This window comes from Amphiprion ocellaris, chromosome 6, assembly GCF_022539595.1.
Source record: "Amphiprion ocellaris isolate individual 3 ecotype Okinawa chromosome 6, ASM2253959v1, whole genome shotgun sequence".
Taxonomy (NCBI): domain Eukaryota; kingdom Metazoa; phylum Chordata; class Actinopteri; family Pomacentridae; genus Amphiprion; species Amphiprion ocellaris.
In genome coordinates, this window is record NC_072771.1 from 35,740,989 (window position 1) to 35,753,571 (window position 12,583).

The 12,583-nt window shown below is 37.4% G+C and overlaps 1 long non-coding RNA gene across 1 annotated transcript in view; it reads left to right on the top strand.

The window, feature by feature from the left end:
* LOC129349047 (uncharacterized) overlaps window positions 1-8,078 on the top strand; it is a 17,959-nt gene extending 9,881 nt beyond the window's left edge. The window contains exons 2-3 of the long non-coding RNA XR_008601871.1: window positions 237-541; window positions 5,037-8,078. This is a non-coding gene — a long non-coding RNA (uncharacterized LOC129349047). The remainder of the gene's footprint in view (window positions 1-236; window positions 542-5,036) is intronic.
* Window positions 8,079-12,583: the final 4,505 nt, after the last annotated feature.

The following is a 12,583-nucleotide window of genomic DNA, read 5'->3' on the forward strand; positions in this document are numbered from 1 at the left end:
ATGTGAGGGGGTTAAAAGCAAATGAGTGTTAGTAAAATAAAAATAAATAAACAAAACTAAAAGTAAACTTCACCTTGACATTGATGGGCATTCCAACCAGGAACAAAGTAAAAGATAATCAATACGAAAAAAAAACTCTTCCTGTTCACCTCTTAAAACCCCCAAACACACCACAGTAGCACCCTAAACTAAAACTATCACTGGGTTCCCTGTTTTCCTTTGTGAACAATTCAAAGGTCCCTCTCTATCTCCCCACACATCCACCAACCACTGGAACACATCTCCAAAGTTCTGCTGGACCAGCTCAGCTTCCCCTCAGAAGAAGTGCTGCCACCTGCCAGATGAAGGAGCCTTTTGAGAGGCAGCTGGCATCGTGATTGGACTGTACTTTGGTCTGTTCCAATCCAGCTTCAGCTCCAGAGACGGCAGGCGGGACGAGTCAACGGAGGCCGGATGGACGAAGGCATGCAGCTGAGTACAATCTAGAAAACAACAGAGGAGGAGTACAGCAGCCCAGGACCAGAACAACCAGAGTAGCATGGTATGTCTCTTAGAAAACATCATAGTATAACCTTTGGTATGAAAAAACACCATCATATACGTCGTAGATTGTACAAATAACAAGTCAAAGGAAAGAGACATACATTGTAGAATTGTAGTAATTGTGGGCTGACTGATTTACTGATAGTATTTTATTTTTTACTGATTTACAGTAATAAATAAATTTAAGAATGGTGCTACTTTGGCTCTGAACCTTTATCTACCTGTGGTCGCTCTGTCTTCTGGAGTGATTTGATTGGTTATACGTCACGAATAAAACTCCTTTAAGTTAACATCTGTTAACAAAACAAAAACGTATCAACAAAGTTTTCTGTTAGAGTTTGTGTTCTTCTAAGTTTAACTCCAAGATTTTAAATACTTTCTTTTACTGCAAATGAATATCTACTCCAAATGTCTCACTAATAATCATTATCAGCCTTAAAAACCCACAAAACACCCCTCTATGCTCGACCACACTTAGTACAGTTCGGTTCCCCCTTCTATAAATCTGCTTGGAATCTTCCACTTCCTGTTTGTCAAAGTGGCCTTCTACCTGGACAGGTTTTGTTGGAGCTCATGCAACAAACATTTTGGGTAACTGCACTTTAATATGGATGGATGACACTGAATTAGAGTCTGTTTTAATGAGACTGAGTTAAGATGTGTAGCTCTGTCATTAAATAGGAAATTATTTCTCAGAATTCACAGAGAAAAGTCTGAAATGTTTGCTAGCTTAGCGTCCCACATGTTCTTTGGCTCAGCTAAAGCTAACTCTCTCCAACTTCTGGATATCTTGAGTTGCTTGTTGTTAAAATATCTTGCTGTAGGTGCTGAAGCTCAGAAAGTCTGAGATGTTTGTTAGAAAATAAGCTCATTCTAAAGTCTGATCTGAACTGTCCTCTTTTGTTTGAACTTTCCCTAAACTTAGGAGTTAATGACAGAGCAGCACATCCAGACTCAGTCTCATTTATGTAGTGATTAAACTTCAGTGTCATTCATTGATGTTAAAGTGCAGTTTTTCAAATGTTTGTTGCACATGCTCCCGACCAAACCAGTCCAGGTGGAAGACGATGTGAAGAGAAAGCTCCAGAGGATGAATATCACACATTTACATTGGAAATAAATGTCCTTTAATTAGACATTTTCATGCAACAGTTGGATTTACCTTTAATGATGTTCAAATCTTTGAGTGTTTTGTTGATGTTGGTTTCTAAATGTTTTTTGACACTCGGCCCCAAAGATTAAAACCTTCTATGGCTCACAAGCTGCAACAATTCACACATTATCAACTATCTTTCTGACTAAACTAAGATAAAAAGTGAAAAACTGCCTGATTTCTGCATCATGAATGTAAATCTTTTTGGTTTTTATGACAGTAAACTTTGCCCATTATTCAACAGATTAATGTGTTTTAATCATAAGTCATGTGTTAAGAAAGTGTGTTTTCCAACATATATGGCTGAATTACTCCAACATCACAGGATACATACAATTTTAATTTGACTTTATTTATATAACGCCAATTACAGGTCAAATTGTCTCAAGACGCTATATTTTTATATTGTTTGTCATATTTAAAATATGACAAAGTAAGAAATTTAAGGCTCTTGACTAATCTATTATTTGGTTTTTAAGAGACTAATGGACAATTAAAATAACTTTCTCCACTAAAACTAATAAACGAGGTCAAATAAAAGGAAGAGTTTAAAATACTGCAGTCCCACAACGACAAGAATAAAGTTTGTCAACAAAAACTAAATCTGCTGGTGGATTCCATTAAAGTCCTAATAAATGATAATAAAGTGTGATACTAAAGGTTTGTGGTGCTACAAATCTCCAAGTAAAGATATGAAGTTGAACATCTGGATGGAGGTTGATAAAAGTTGACGTCCCTTCATTTCTCTGGAGCGACTCCATGGATTTTAAGGATGGTAGTTAAAGACCTGCTCTTCTAGTGGTCTTCCTTCTAGTCGCTGTAAAAAGTCAGTCCATCCTGGACAACTTCAACATCTCTTCATGACAAGTTGTTCTGCCTTGGACCTGGTGGAAACTCCAGAAACTGGGGAAAACCTGTGGAGACTCGAAGAACTCGTGGAGAGTCGAGAAACTCGGGGGGGGGGGGGTGGGGGGGGGGGGGGGGGGGGGGGGGGGGGGGTGTTGGGGGGGGAAGCCGCCACCCACCTCCCCGCCTACTCTCCGCCCTGACTCCACCCAGACTCCGCCTTGGCTCCACCCATGTGGTCACTTCAGGAACTACGATGCCAAAGGGACGACGAATTTATTTCTTTTTATCTGATCTGTAGCTCAGTGAGTTAAGGATTTGCCTATGGAGCTGCAGGTCGCTGGTTCAAGACCAGACACTTCTTAAGTTTTCTCAAAATTCTGACAAAGACAAAGAAAGAAAACTGCCAGTGGCTGGTCTCGAACCTGCGACCTTCCACTTGGTAGTCCATCTTCTTTTCCCCTGAGCTATTCGCTCAGATACTAATTCTTCTTTTTTTTGCGCATTTATCATCTATTTTTTGTCGTTTTTGAGTTTTTTTTTTAACTTGAGTCTCGACTCGACCGTTTTTCTCAGGAGGCTGGACTTCAGCCTTTGTGCTGGAGGGTGGAACCCTCACTTCCAAGACTTTCCAAGCCCCCAGACCTCCCGAGTCCTCAGGACCTGAGCTTTCACACAGTCTGAGGGCTGAAATTTTCTAAGTCCCACAGTAGATCTCTGTTAGATTGAACTTTCAGACAGTCCAAGGACTGATATCTTCGAAGTTCCTGAGTAGTCCTAGGTTAGTTTGAACCTTCAGACAGCCTGAGGGTTGAAATTTTAGAAGTTTCTCAGTACTTCTCTGTTAGTTTGAACCTTTAGACACTCTGAGGACTGAAATCCTAGAAGTTCTTGAGTAGTTCTCTGTTAGTTTGAACCTTCAGACAGTCTGAGGACTGAAATTTTAAAAGTTTCTCAGTACTTCTCTGTTAGTTTGAACTTTGTGGTTAACAAGCCTTAAAACTTGTGACCATGAGTCTTGATTTCACATTTAGACCATCCATCTGAGTTCTTCTCAGACCTTCACCTGTGGGTTTTTTAAAAATCCTCAACAAACTTTGATTCTCTTCACTGAACAGTAAAGTTTGTGGAGATCAGAAGGTAACATTAGTTTGATCAATGCCTTCAACTACTAGTAGACTTTATCTGGAAAGCAGTTTTCTGAAATGAGTTCTTAGTAAATCTGTCCACAATCAAACCAAGAACATAGAAAGAGGAAATGTTTGAAGAAACAACTTGATGTTTTCATTTCAGACTAGAAAACGCATTAAGACCTTTATCGGTTTTTGCTCTTTTTGATCGTTTTATTGTCTCTTCTATTTAATTTGATCTTCTAAAGTCTAACTGGTGTCTTTTCAAATGTTTTGTCTTTAGTTTGATTCTTCTGAAATGTTTAGTTTTGCTCTTTTCTCACCTTTAATTCTTTTCGAATGTCTGATTTGATTTCCAAATGTTTTGTCTTTGTAATGTTTGTTGTTTTTTCGAATGTTTTAGCGGGTTGTTTGAAAAATTTCCTTTTCTTTCCCAATGTTTAATTTTTCGATTAAATCTTTAAGGTTTTTCTTTTTAAATGTTTTATCACCTTTTAATGTTTAATTTTCTTTTTAAATGCTTCATTGTATTTTCTGTTTAATTCCTATTTAAATTTTTATTGTTATAAGATTTAATTTTCTAATTAAACATTTAAATTTTTTAATTAAATGTTTTGTCTTTTTAAAGGTTTAATAATCTAATTACATGTTTTGCATTTTTCAAATGTTTAATATTCTTGTTTAATTGTACTTTTTAAATGTTTAATTATCTAAAATATTTCATCTTTAATGTTTAGTATTGTTGTTTAAAAAATTTTGTTTAATTTCATAATTACATGTTTTGTATCTTCTGTTTAATTATCTAATTAAATATTTTGCCTGTTTAACATAATTTAATTGTATTTAATGTTTAATTTTCTTTTAAAAAGTTTTACTGTATTAAATTCTTTTTTCCTTTAATTGCTTTTTTAAATGTAGTTTATTTCTTTAATCTTTTTTCTGTCAAGATTTTAACCCCAACATTAAAAATGAAACAAACCCTTAAATCACAATGAAAATATTTCTGTTGTCACAATCATGAGTTAGTCAATTATTCAGTTTATCAATTCAACTTTATTTGTTTAGCACCTTTCACACAGATGACAAAACTAAACAACAAAGAGAAAAAAACTATTGTAAAACTATGATTAAAACTCAAAAACATATTTAAAAAAAAAAAAAAAAAGATTTAACATGGTAATAAAATATGTTGTGTCCAGGGGATGGACAGAGTTTATTGAAATTTTCTTGGGCTCACATGGTAAATCATTTAAAATATAAACTTGATATTCAGTCTAAGGAAACTGGAAACTGCAGAGTGACAGAAGAACCAACAATATCTCCTGTTTTCTCCTTTAATGAGTCGACTCTTCTTGTGCTTTCAGACCAAAGAACTACAGACTCTTCACAACCTGCTCAAACTCTTGGTACAGGACCTCACCACACGGATCAAGGAGGTTCCTGTCTCATTTCTACTCTGAAGCTCACCTTCTCCTGCTCAAACTGCTGACAAATGTTTCTGCTGCTCTAAAGTCTGGTCTCCAGAACTTCCTAAAAACTCTCAAAGTCTCTTCTGCTGCAGGCTGCTTTGTAGAACTGTTCCAGAAAACCTCACTAAACCACATGGAGGGGCCTCAAGATAGTCGTCCAAATGAAACCGTACAAAAACCAAACTAGCACAACCCAAACGCTAAAGTCTCCTGCAGCCTACCAGAGAACCTCTGAGAACAGAGAATCAGGACAGGAACTCTTACCTTCTGGACAACCAACGTTGCTTCACAAGAATACAGAATGTGTCTGACCAAAAACCTCTAAAGACTCACTACAGCCAAGATAAAGACACAACTCACCTGCACCAAATCCACTAATCACTGCAGACATTAGAACCATGTGCTAACTGTGGCTAAAGAACCTCATTTACCAAGACAACTATCCAGTACAAAGCCCTAAAACACACCAAGAAACACATTAAAGATGGTTTTACTGCTGGAATCTGCAAGCCAATGCCTAAAAAACAAACTAAAGCAATGGAGCCAAACCCGGTTCTGTGGTGGAGAGAAGCAGAGGAAATGTTTGTCTGCAGCTAAATAAAGCAGGAAGACAGTGAGCTGCTCAGGTGTTCCTGATAACACCAAGCAGCCACCTGGACAGCCAATAGGAACACAGCTTATTGGAAGTCCAGAGGGCTGGGTTAGTGAAGGAACTTTAGTTTAAAGTTGAAGCAGAAAGTTAACAAAGAAAGTTGAAAACCACCTTCTGATCCCTGAAATCTCTGAGTTTTCACACAAAGAACACCTGAACATGTCAAACTGGTTCCATAGTAGAACCATCATTGTAAAAACGTCATAGTATGGTGTGTTGCTCAAAAAACATTACGACCCAGCTGTCTAGGGTCACCGAGAAGCAACATAAAAACAGGACAAACGCTGGTTTCCAGGGGGTTAGGAGGATATTTATTTGAAAGAGGAAGTTTACAACAACATAACATGTGAGCAGAAAAATCACAAAGTCTGTCTTTAGTTCAGCTGAAAATATTAGTTTAGTTTTTAGAGGCACATGGATTGTTTGTACATTTAATAACCGAGTCCTGAAATAAAATTACAGTTGTGGATTTCTGTCATTTAGTCTGGACTAAACAAATAACAGCAGCATGAATCTCAAACATCATTATGAGGAGTCTGGATTGAAGTTTCTCACTTGATAATGATCAAAACATGAAATTTAGGTTGGTTTAAAGGAATATTCCACCTTAAATCTTTGAATGTTGACCTAAAAGGTTGGTTTCAGGAAGTATTCCACCTACAAGGTCCTCACACATCCACCTTAAAGGAACATTCCACCAAAAATCCTTGGACATGCACCTAAAATGTTGGTTTAACCGAGTATTCCATCTAAAATCCTCAGAGACCTGAGGGGCTGGTTAAAAGGAATATTCCACCTAAAACCTCAAATATAGACCTGAAAGGGTGGTTTAGAAAAAATCCTTCATTGTGGACCAAAAAAGTTAGTATGGAGGAATATTCCACCTGAAATGTAGACCTGAGAAGTTGGTTTGGAAGAATATACCATCCTAAACATCCTTAAATGTAGACTAAAAGACGGTTTGGAAGAACATTCCACCTAAAATCCTCCAATATAGACCTAAAAGGTGAGTTTAATGGTATATTCCACCTAAAATTCACTACTGTAGACCTTGGAGGTTGGTCTGATGGTTCCACCCAACATCCTTGAACATAAACTTAAAAAGTTCGTTCAAAGGAATATTCCACCCAAAATCCTTCAATGTAGACCAAAAAAATCTTAGTGTAAAGGAGTATTCCACCTTAAATGTAGACCTAAAGGATGGTTTGGAGTAATATTCTACTCTAAAATCTTCCAATGTAGACCTAAAAGGTTGATCTGATGGTATATTCTACCCAACATCCTGGAACATTTACCTAAAAGGTTGGTTTAATGGTATATTCCCAGAAGAACCCTTGAACATTGGGCTTAATGGTATATTCCACCCAAAATACTTGAACATATACCAAGAAGTCAGTGTAAAGGAAATGTAGACCTAAAAGGATTGTTTAAAGGAATATTTAAAGGATTATTTTCATTATTTAATAATCTGTTATCTGTCAGAACCCTGGCAAACTTATTTTCATCAGTTTTTTTAGTGGAAGTCACAAATAAAGGAGCTCTTGGTTTTTCCTGGCGTTACTGAGTCCAAAGCTGCTGTTTCAACACAGAACGTTCACATGCATCCACAAACCTCTCAGCACTCAAACACCCACAGACAGGAGGCCGGCTGGACCGAGGCTCGGCGGCGTCCTCAGACCCACGAGTCGGGGAGTCGCTGAACTTCTTGGTCCGGTTTGAAGGCCTCCGTGTGGTCCAGTAGAAGTCCACGTAGTCGGTGTTGGCTTTGAACCGCAGCGACTGGCCGCCATCAGGTGGACCGGCTTGTCCTCGTAGGGCTCCTCCTGTAGCCTTGACGGAACCAGAGGAACATTCAGTAGCTGTTGCAGTTCTTCCTGTCAGGCTCGTGGTAGAACGGCTCTGAAGAATCTTGTACTTGTCTTATCTGGAACAATCTAACAGCCTAAACTGTTAACAGCGGTGGAAAGAAGCAAACACACAGGCATAGATTAGGACTCAAACTGGATTTATTTTAGAAAACAAATCAGCTTAGAGGCATTTGTTCACACGTGGCTGAATAGGAGGCCGTCCAATCAGATTGGAGGTCTTCACTCTGTAGGTTGTTTGTTGGGTGAGACTCTGGGATGATTCATCCATGAATTCAGCAGCTACAGACTGAAATGAAGCTCATGCTGCCGTGATTGAATTCCTGTTCCAGATCAAATGTTCAGAGCTCACCTTGAATGCAGCCGTCTGCTGTCTGATAGTTTTTCTCATTGTAGTCTTCAATAAAGTCTTTTTCCTCATGTCAGGATGTGGTGAGACTCTTTCTCAGTCGCTGCAGACGTCCCTCATTGTGCATCTCAAGAGAAGAAACAGAAAAACTGGTCACTGCTTCAGCATCACAAACGCTCTCCAGCATTGAGAGTGTTTTAGGAATTCATTCATTGTGTTGTGAACTTTGAAGGAGCAGAAACTTTACAGCTGTCAAAGATATGAGCTCCAATTCTGGATGTTTTAGGAAATGAAGTTCATCAAATGAACACTTGATTTTTGCTGACAACTCTTATTAAATTACTGAAGAAATCTAACATAAAAACCTGTAAACTCTCAGGCAGCTTTTGTTAAAGTTTGTCTATAATTCTATCATCATGTTCTGGAACCAGGACTCTGCAGAAGTTCCTTCAATCAGATACTTGTGTGTTTCTATTTAAGGCCTCAGGTTTGAACGTACAGCAGAGGATTAGAAAGGAGTGATTTTAATATTTAAATCAGTCCAGTAAATGTTTGGAGAAAAATGATGAAAATTTGGATTTAGATAGATTTGTGTCATAAATAATATTGTAGAGTCTCACTTAAATATATCCAGATTAGTTCAGTGTATTTACATTTTATAGAATATTTAATTTCTTAATCTCAATACTGTAGGGTCTGACCCTAAATATTATAATAATGATGATGTAAATTTAAATAAATAATATTGTAGTGCAGAGTCATAAACTTTAATCAGCTAAACTCACATAATAAACATCACTGCACAATCTTAACCTGAACATTCATATTATTGAGGTAAATTTACATAAATCATGATATTCTAGAGTCTTAACTGGAATATTTCTAACATGAATCTTTTGTATTGTGCTGATAAACAACAATAACCCGAATTTCAGATAATACTTATTGTCTGTGATTGTGAGACTAAATTCCTCCACATTTTGGAACTTTACATGCAGCAGCTGTAGGAATAAATAAAAATAGAATTTGTTCATTTCCACATTATGCACATTTATTTATTCTTAATATCTCAGACTGAATGGTAGCTGGCAGTAAAAACAAACTCATCTGCTGGACTGAATTTCCCAAAATGGAAACATGGACAGAATTTAACACTCATGTATCCATGGCAACGCTAAAGTTTCTGCTTCTTACCAAAGTTCACAACACAAGTAAAGATTTTAATGTAAAACTTCAGGGATGACTGCTAACCATAAGTATTCTGATCAATACTTCATGATCAATATCAGGACAGATGTTACAATTCCAGCTGTTCCATTAGACTGCAGTTATTCACAGAGAAATTAAAACATCACATTCCTCATAAAAACTAGATGGGACTTTTATTAAATAAAGTGTTGGTGAATAAACAGTGTAAAAAGTGCAAAGCAGCTCCATTAAATGAGGAGATGTGAGACTTCCACAGCATGGATCACCATCTGCTGTGTTGATTCATAGCTGAATGTCAGAATGAACTGAGATAAAAAAGCTGCTTTGAGCTGCAACATTACAGTCTGACAATCCAACACCATCACAGTTTTCATCTGGTTGTTTTGCTCCAACATGCTGTGAAGTTCAGTTTTTACCTGAATCAATACAGAGATTCTATTTCCAACCAAGACTGGAATAAAAATTAGAATGTTATGAGGTTATTAATGCAACTAAATCCTTTCAGATGGAAGGATTTACTTACTTAGTTCTAATTCAAGTTTCAGTTGGAGCACATTGCATTCACAAAGAAAAACAGCAAAACCTTCATAGCAACATTTAATAAACCTAAAGCTTCCCTGTTGGCTCATTGGTGGAGTTTGTTACTGAGCATCTGAACCTTAAATCCAGTGAGACGACCATCTTCAGTCCAGGCCAGTCAGAGAACTTCAAGACCTTCCATCAGCTGGACCAGATGTGGCATCATCTCCCTCTGAACATCTGGATGACAGGAGAAAAGACAGAAATCAAACACAGATCACAGAAATACAATTTATTCACTTTCATCATTTTATAAAAGTAGCATGAACTTTATTAAAACTTGACAATATCAGTAATGAAAGTAAATGTTTTTATCTCATGTTGAAGCTAAATTTAAAGTCAATTTTAATGACAGTTTATCCTGTGAGGAGTGAGAATGGAGCTTTTCTTTCCTTTTTAGAATATTCCCTCAACATATTCTGTTTATTATTGGCTTTAGAAGCATTTTTCTTTACTTATTTATTTTTAGATACCTCAGACTGATGCACTTTGCTGGTTTGCAGATAATTTCATGTACAATGACAATAAAGATCTTCTATTATAACATATTTTGCTAAAACAAGAACTGGAAACCTTCTCAACCATCTCTCAGTCTGCAAAATTCCAACTGCGACAAAGAATTATCTGATGTAGTTATTATTATAATCTTTACTGAACCTGCCCTGGAATTAATAAAAATCTGTATATGGATATGATTTTCTCTGATGGGACCACTAAAACTGCATCCAATAAAGTAAATCTCTTCTGCACTGCACACATACTACACTTCTGTATAACTCTGGATGTCAGAGTAAAGGCAGACAGATCCACCAATCAGCCACAACATTGTGACCACTGACAGCTGAAGAGAACAACATCCATCATCTTGTTCTAATGCAACGTTCTGCTGGGAAACCTTGACGTTCATGTGGATGTTTGACATGTACCACCACCTAAACACTGCAGGACAAACAACCACCTAGTCTCCATGGCAACAGCAGTCCTTGATGCCAGCTGCCAGCCTCAGCAGGACAAATTAAAACTACTCAGGAGTGGTCCGAGGAACACGACAGAGCTAAGCTGTTCACCTGGGTTCCACACTCCCCACATCCACATCTGATGGAGCATCTGTGGGATGGTCCAGGATCAGCCTGGTCTAGGTAGGACCCACCCTGCAACCCACAGGATCCACAGAATCCACAGGACATCCCCAGAGGTTCTGATGAACCACTGGGTCAGAGGAGTTTTAGCAGCATAAAGGGACCAACACAGTATTAGTCAGGTGGTCAGGATGTTATACTGTTATATTGTCATGCTGATTATATGATCAGTAAATGTTACCATCAACTATAACGTCCACAATGATCAAGAAAAAAAAAATCAGTTCATTCAGAAACTGCGTTTCACTAAAGAAGCTTTCAGAGCAACAATTAAATGACAGTTTTGTTCTCATTAAGTTCACAGAGTCAGCCAAAATAATGTACACAAACACCAGGAAAAGAAAAACTTTTATAAATATTTCATTTGTATAAGTACTTCTATACATATAGATTCCTCTTTCTAAGTTTGATCAAATCACGATAACTCTGTGTCCTGTTGTACGATGTTTTCCCAACAGATGGCGCTACCCTCATGAATGGAGCATCAACAAGTGACGTCTACAACACAACAGAAATGTCTGGAAGCCAGTGGCCTCCACTTTGAGCACCTCTTGTAATTGTAGAGGCCAAAGATAACTTTTATTTATCTGGTGATGTATGAATAAATTTGGTATTGAAATATTTATGCAAGTTTTTCTTTTCCTGATGTGTGTAAACATTATTTTGGCTGACTCTGTATGATGGGTTTCTGACAGGTCACCAGGCAACATCTTTTTATAATAATGACAAACATACCTGCATTCTACAGGAGTGATTTTCCTCATGTGCAGGTAAAGATGTGTGAGGAGCTTAGAGATGACAGGAGCAGGAGTCATCCTCACTAATTCAGCTTCCACCTAGAAACACAAAGACCACAAACAAACACACTGATATACTCTCAAACGTTCAACCTCACAGCCTCAAAATATCTGTTTAGGAAGTGTTGTGTTTCTAAATTCTGCTGAAAGCATTGACAGACATTCTCTTACAAGGTTGTGTAAAAAGCAGCCTGTGTTCTGAGCTACTGAGAAATCTTCCTGAACAAAGTTTCTACGTGTAAATCAGCTCAACAAAAACTAAAGCCTCAGTCAGAGATGACAGGTATCGCAAATTATAAACAACTTTCTTTGTTATCTCAGACTTTCTACTTCAACCTCACATAAAAAGGGGAGTTTAACTCATCAGGTGACTGAAAATGAACAGCTTGTACAGTTCTAGATCCAAAAGTAGGATGTTTCATCTCATGTTTTACTACAAATACATGCAATAATAAATACATACAATGGCTGGTTGTTAGTTTATTCACTATTAATGTCACTTTATATCCTGGATTGAACTTCAGCAATGGAAGAGAAAAGGAATTTAATGAAATTACAGAGATTCAGAGAGGTAATGTTGCACAATGTTAAGTTACGCGGGGTTTAATTTAAACCAGCTGAATGTTTAACTTCAGTGCAGCTGAACGGGTTTCAGTTAACCTTAAAGTAAAATAACTTTTTTAAAAGCTAAAATACACAGCAGAGAAATACAGGTTGAGAAGTTCCTTCTAATAATGAGGACAGCTGCAGCAGTAACTAACACAGGTGTTCAGCGGTAAGTTAGCCACCTGTGTTAATTAGCCCGCTAGCTAACTTAGCTGCTTAGCTAGCTAACGCGTCCGGACCAACTGC